Raw genomic sequence first — 7,609 nt, 5'->3', positions numbered from 1 at the left:
TTCCGGTTTCGGGCAGAGTTTGGCCAGATCCGGCCTCGAAAGTTTACTGCAAACACATGAACATCCAATCTATTTAGTTCAGTTTTACACATGTACATAGCAACTGGAATTGTTATTCAGTCATCTCTACTATATTAAAGCTCTAGCGGTGGTGTCCCGTGGTACGTCGTCCGCTCCAACCCCCTATGCGAGAAAAAATAGAATCTGAACGGCCTACATTCAAAACCATCAAGAATCGAGACAACGCACAAAAAAATCCAAAATGAGAACATGGAGCGGCAGTTGTATCATCACCGGTTACCACGCACGACTCTCCTTATGAAAACATGGAGCGGCAGTTGTATCATCACCGATTACCACGCACGACTCTCCTTATGAGAACATGGAGCGGCAGTTGTATCATCACCGGTTACCAGGCCCTTGAAATCCTCACTGAAAGCAAAATGCGCCCACCACTTTTCCCCTACGTCAACTCCCTTTCCTCCAGCTCTCAAAAAAAAAAAAAAACTCCCTTTCCTCCGCTCCGTCCCCATCCCTCCACCGGCGATTGCTCCTGCGCAGCGCTAGAACTGCAGCGTCGAGCATCGCCACCATAGTGCGCTCACACCAGTGGGCTGCTGCACGGCTGTCGGGCGGTGCCCCCGCCGATTTAAGCGGCTGCGCTTCGGGAGGCGTCGCCTCGAGGAGCAGCAACGAGCAAAATGCCAACGTGTGCTCTGTGCAGTAAGCCATCTCCGCCAATTCACCATGGCCTTCACCGCCTCGATCTGAGGAACGCCGCGCCTCTTCCGCCTGACTGCAGCGCCAGGAGCAGTCGAGACGAAGGCCATGGCCACGGATGCTGGGGCCGAAGGCAGCGTCGCATCTGTTGGTCCTGGAGAGGACAAGAGGGGAACCGCTGGTAGAGTGCTACCTCTGTTTCCTCTCGGCCGTGGCCACCGGTCCCGCGCCCGACGCCAACGTTCAAGCTTTATCCATTCCGTAAGCACATCTACCTCTAATTTCAGTGGAGATGAAACTGTGGCCCTTGCATCTGTTTCCTCTTTGAATGGTTCTAAAATTTAGTATAGAATATATTTATTTGCAACCCTATTGCTAGAATCACATGTTTGACTAGGGCTCTTACGGTTTTTATCTGTTGAGAATGTGTTTATTCCTTCAACAAAAAATCCAAAACTTCGGAGCAGAAATACCAAAAGTCACATGACCCTAAAACCAGGGAGAAGTGAAGAACAATATTGGAAGCCATCCAGTTAGCAAGCATATGTGGACTAAGGCTAAACCTCTGATTTATGTCAACATGTGCAGTAACAACAACGGATTATGTATGTTAGGCCTTTGTATGTTCGTGATGTAGTATCTGATTGAGCTATTAATGAGGCAGTGATTATAATTACGTTCAGTAGTCCTTTACACTACATGTCCCCTTTTAGTCCTTTTCTCTTTCAGGGAGAAGCTTCTAACTTGTCAAGAGTTGATGTTCTTTTTTTCAGGAACATGCAGAGACAATATATGATGTTTCCCTGTTCACTTGCATGAGATTATTCAGATTTTGTTCAGTGGCAATTGTTAATTTGTTATGACCATAGTATGAATGTACGGGAGACTGGCCTTTCACTTATTCAGTTTTCAGGTCTTTTGAAGCTCATAATTGGATATAGAAAAGAATGAAGGTACTAAGTTTATAGCAGCTCATACTGAAGGTAGTACCGGATTTTATGATGCCCAGGTAAAGATATGCCCTTTAAAAAATAACTGTATTGAACTATTGTGTTTCTTAGATGCCCCATAACTAATAATTCTATATACAATTTCATAGAAGCCCGGCCAATCATCTCTTTTTAATACACATGAAAACCCACTTTCATAGATGCTCATAATGAGGATACCGATTTCATAGATGGACTATGATATTCCAAACTTTGATTTGTTGTTCATTTTATCCACTTCATATGAAAACTATTAATTTTCTTTGTAAAATTTGGGTCATTGATGAGTTCACAACCAGTGTTTTTTCTCAAAAAGTATTTAATTATCCCTTGCCTGCTGACAGAAATCTGAAACATTGCATCAGCTATCAACTCCCAGATTACGGGCTCAAGGCTGTTTCTTGGCCAATTTCTTCGCTATAGAAATTGACAATCACATTTCATTTCCATGGTGCACATTTGACTGTTTTAGTACCTCGATGGATCGAGGTATGATTTAAAAGTTAGTTTGTGGTTACACATAGGAGCATGGTAGCTCTCTGTTTGGTCAGACAGTTAAAACCCCGTATGCTTCATATGCCTTCAATTATGTTGTCAAATCCAGTCATTTACTTGCTTATGTTATCATGCAGGATAGTTAACCCCGTAAATGATCATAGCAAATGTCATCAAATTGATAATTTAAGAAGTGTGTACTACAATGGGGAGCTCCCGTGACTAAATTTCTCAACTTGTACAATATGCAGTTGTAGGAAATTTCAGCTATCCAGGCCCATCCTTAGCTTAGTCTAGATGGTGATAAACCTTGTGCTTGTACTGCACTTGAAACGATTAAGAATTTTGTTGTATTAGCCCATTTATTTGAGGTATTTTTTGTGTCAACTTATCAACTCAGTTTACTGCATGCCTAAAAAAACTTCATAAAACATGACTATTTGTGTCCTTCTGCAGCTGAAACATCTCTAGACATTCTGACCATTCTTTGGACAGCGGGTTGACTCTCCTCATCACTCATCGGATACAGTAATATTCTGTAATTTCACGAGCAGGTGAGCTGGATAGAACATGCATTGAAATGGTGAAGCAAGACAAACGAGTGTGGCAGTTGTTCTTGGCCCTAGGGAGCTTGGTATGCCATCTTGCTTCACCTGTACAAAGCTGAATATGTGTATCTGGTTTTCCCTCAATATCTATTAGTTGTAGACACTGTTCTAGTTCTTTCATATGATTACTTCTTACACTCAAGTGCCCAACAGAGGAGCTGTTCAGTTCAGTAGTGTATTATGTGTAGTTTATTCGGTTGGAACATGGATTTTTTGTAATCACTTTTGCAGTGTCTCTTGCTCTACGCAATGCATGCAAAGTGGTTAATGCATTACTTCTTTCTACAAGTTATGCAGATGTTTTGTCTTGCATTTTCTGACATCGTGGGATTGAGGCGTTCATGTGTTCTGGGCTTCGCATCAGACGCTGATCCTTGTTCTTTGGACCGACCCGCCGTTCCAGACTTGGAATTTGTTACCAATAGGGAACAGGCTGTTCACTGTATTTGAACAAAAAGGTTCATTTGCATCCGCAATGTTGTTCCCCTCGTTGTTTTCTCTCTCTGCTGTTTAGCGTTTGTAATTATTTTCATTCACAATTTCAAAGAAAAGCGTGCCAAATTGTCAAATATGCTTTATTGCGAGATGAATGATGCATTGAATTTGAAAAATTGTCAGATGTTCCAAGTTCAGTACATGAATTATTTCACAGTGAAGTTGCTAGCGGATGAATTATATTAATCTATGTTCGCAAATTCTTAGTATACATCAGCTGGTTTTATTTTTTGTGAAAGTCCTGCGAGATAGATTTAATGAAAATTGCCCGCTTGTCTCACTGCAAAATAAACACATCCTCAAGCTTAAGGAATAAACATCTGCCTGACAATTGGAGAGCATCTCTTTTTCCAAAAGTGGAACTTACACTCAAACTTGCTGGATTGGAGAGGTGTACTCATGGTTATGTCAAGCTCATTCCTAAATTTACATGTGGATAAGTAGTTAACTGTTTTCCATTCTATCTTGTCTATTGGATTGTTCATTCAAAATGATAATACTCAGCCTTTGGGCTTTGAAGCTGATTGTTGTTTGTGTAAAACCTTATGAGTTGATTCCTAAGGCCTTTGTTGCAAGGAAATTGGGTCACATTTTTTATGACACAAATTTAACAATACAACATCTCTGTACAAACATTACATCTATGTAAATCAACTAACAAATGTTTATCGCAGATCTAAATAAATTATAATGATCATTCCTAATAACTTAAATAGATATTGTAATTCCATAATCTTGCATGGTATGTAGCTCTATAATGTTTAAACGTGTGGTAGAAAACAAATGAGAAGACTCGTAGCAACGCATGGGCATTCAACTATAAGTCATAACATCCAATCACAGCAGCAACGCTCAGATCTTTCCTACAGTTCTGAATTCAGTTAATTAACAACAATGACTCGTTTGGCCGCTTCTTGCACTTTGCAATTTCTTGCAGGCTGTTTGCACTTGCGGTTCAATTTCACATTCAGTTTACCATGAACAGTGGCCAACAGAGGATCAGCACGGGCTGCACGGCGGCCACGAAATAAGACTCGTGCTCCTCTTCTTAGAGGAGGCGGCCGGCTTGCTCCAGTGCAGCATGAGCGCAAAGGTCCAGCACAGCGACACGGGCTCCTTGACTTCCCTCCTCCTTTCTCTCAGCTTCTTGGTCCTCTTCACAGTTCGGCAGACTCGGAGCAGTAAAAAAGACCCACCCCCAAAATAGAACTGCAGGAGGGTCTCGAGCAGTCGTGGAGACGCTCCCTTCCACAGTCGAAGAGGCGGGAGAAGTCAGCTGAGCTCCAAATCGACTGGCTGCCGATTCCGCGGTCTACAGCCCTCCATGGACGACGGCGAGATGGTTGGGCACCGGGGACGGGGCAGGGATTCAGGGAAACGGCCGTTTCCTTCCCCTGGCCGGAGGAGGGCGAGAATACGAATACCACAACGCCGTTGCTGTTGTTGACCGCCGGTCACCTCAGCACCCAGGCGCGCGGGAAGGTCATGTCCTGTACCAGAGCGCGACGAGGTATGAAAAGGGCAGGGACGGGGCATAGTAGTACATCGAGGCACCGATCAGGACATAGACTGGCGGCGACCAGGGAGGTGGCGGCGCGTAGCGAGCCGGCGAGGAACGGGTCGCGGCGGAGCTTCCCGGCGACCAGAGCGCGCTCGGCCAGATCCACACGAGGGCGAGGCCACAGCGTACAAAACGCTTAATGAACCGTTTTATTGACTTGCGGTGGCAGAGGCCTGTAATTTGAACGAAAATCAGGGGTAATGAAAAACGGACGAACAAGAAGCCTTATTTTCTTTATTATTAGGTATAGATAGATAGATTAGATTGATCACAACAAGGTTGGATTCATCGGCAACTAGGGATTGTATGGTTTTAATTAAGCATACGCATCTTAAGCAATTAATTATACCTGGTTTCTATCATGGTTAGTTATATCTTACTGGTGATAGATAGCTATGGTTTATAGGTCCTATTAGGCAGGGTTGATGGCTACTCCTTATTTACTTCAAAAAAATAACTTTTAAATAACATATTACTTAAGTAATAAGAAGTATTTCAATTAAGGCTGAGGTTGTCTAGGGTTTGCTATTGGATCCACTAAGTAAGAAATAGTTGGTTTCTAAATAGGATGGTTCATGACTCTTTAGTACTTGTAGGGTTTAGTGGAGGATGGGAATGTAATGTAAATTATTGGACATAGTTGCTATTAGAGTTCATCACAATGGTGTGATACTAAATAAGGATAATTAAGGATGATGACTTTGGTAATAGGAACTAGGGTTTACACTTAGTTGACCTTACTTGATCAACTGGTTTTATTTGGATGAGAACATGAAATACCAATTTATTAGTGATAGGGCTCCTATATTTTATGTGGACATGTACATGCATTTAATTGCTAATTATGGATCTAGGAATGAAAATAAAGTAACATGACCATATTTTTATAACCTAGGTTTTAGGTTACATAATGTTTAAGGGAAAGCACAATAGGGTTCACAAATACGATTTAAGGTTTTAGGGTTTCACATAAAATGATGAAGTTATAATTTTATTTAATATGGAACTAGGGTTTGATACAATTCTTAAATTCACGGCTTGATGATGAAGTTGGATTATAAATAACTGTGAAATAAGAATAATAGTAGATTTGACATTCTATTATTTTTAGAAGATTAATAATTAGTATAAATACCATTTAGGGTTTAAATCCCTATAATTAGGATTTAATAAGTTAATGATAAAGGAAAAATAGTTTTAATGTTTTCCTTACTTACTTATTGGTTTTTATTTATTTTAGAAGGTTTTCCTAATTATTATATTTTTAATTGAATTTATGATAAAATAAAAGGCTTAAATAATAAAGGTTAAACAATTAAATCTGTATTTAAAATAAAATTTTCATATTATATTTTTATTGTGTAGAGTTTACTTTTATGAGCATTTTGATATCTCATTTATATTTTTCCGAATTGAAATGAATTTTATATATTCATGCAAGGTTTCCGTAATTTCCTGGATTTTAATTTAAATACAAATGCTAATTATACCCGGACTAGATCTACCCACACTCGCTGACCAGTGGGCCAGAAGCCAGGTCAGCTGCCACAAGGGCTTGACCAGGTCAAAATAGAGGTGGGGTCACTAGCCACGTCACCTCGTCGGTCAATTCAATGCCGGCGAGTTAGCAAACGATGGTGCCGCCAATTTACGGCACCTCATGACGTGCGGCTAGACTCTATTGAACCCCCTCGACACGTTGAGTACCGTGGTGGTGGTGGTTTTCTGAATGGATCACCGGAGCATCGCCAGAGAACAAGCCCGCGGTGGAGCAACTCCGGCCAAGTATCTATACGGATAGGGGTGGACACAAAGCTCGAGGCTCGAGGCTCGGCTTGTGCTCGACGAGGCTTGGGTCGAGCTCGACTCGGCTCGAAGGTCGAACAAGCCAAGCCTAAATCTTCCGATCAAGGCTTGAGGCTCGACAAGCCCGCTCGATGAAGCTCGCAAGCCGGCTCGAAGGCTCGATCTAATAAAAAAATTGCCATGACCTTTGCTAATAATGTAACATTTCACAATTATAAACAACAATTGAGCATTGACACATCCATTAATGAGTTATAGAAAGTACCAATGACGATAATAATAGCATACATCACAAGTTCTGAACACGAAAGTTCAACAGATAGTCTCATACGTCATAAAGACATGCATTTCGTTCGACAAATAAAACATTAGTTCAACTAAACAACAAGTCTTAACATGAACTTCAACAGCAAAAGAACCATCCCTCCATCATCCCATCTCCCTGAACTGTTCAACCACAAAAGAACCATTGCTCCATCTCCCTGGACCCTTACAACACCCTTACAGTCATGACAAATCTGGATCACACAATGAAAAGAAAATAATCATTCACTATTATTACAACAGTTTGTTGTTGTATAAACTATTTCAGCAACTTAAGAGAACAAAGAAATCACTACATACTGTATTTTGCATCAGCTATGTTGTTGTACAAATAGTTTCAGCAAATAAAGAGACCAGATAGTATTAGTTACTCACTAGTTGCTTCCAGCCACGCTTTTTGGAAACGGAATAGACTCCACATCATCCCCATCATCTGGTTCCTACAAGAGTGAAAATGATAATGTTAGATATGAATAAGAAAGACAATAGAGAAATGAATCATTACAAATATGAGCACATACTGGACCCAGCGAAACTTTGTTGTCATTGTAGGCACCCTTAAGCCAGCTAGAAGCACACACCAATGCTTCCACCATCGCCGGCTTTAGAGA

At 41.2% G+C, this 7,609-nt stretch overlaps 1 long non-coding RNA gene across 2 annotated transcripts; it reads left to right on the top strand.

The window, feature by feature from the left end:
* The first annotated feature begins 501 nt into the window (after window positions 1-501).
* Window positions 502-3,169, top strand: LOC127301085 (uncharacterized). 2 transcript variants are annotated; one of them, XR_007851840.2, is made up of 4 exons: window positions 502-981; window positions 1,494-2,198; window positions 2,661-2,838; window positions 3,102-3,169. It is a non-coding gene; the product is annotated as an uncharacterized lncRNA (long non-coding RNA). The 2 variants fall into 2 exon arrangements; XR_007851839.2 differs by having other exon boundaries at window positions 1,494-2,838.
* Window positions 3,170-7,609: the final 4,440 nt, after the last annotated feature.

Source organism: Lolium perenne, chromosome 7 (assembly GCF_019359855.2).
Source record: "Lolium perenne isolate Kyuss_39 chromosome 7, Kyuss_2.0, whole genome shotgun sequence".
Lineage (NCBI taxonomy): Eukaryota > Viridiplantae > Streptophyta > Magnoliopsida > Poales > Poaceae > Lolium > Lolium perenne.
This window is presented reverse-complemented; position numbering and strand designations above follow the sequence as displayed.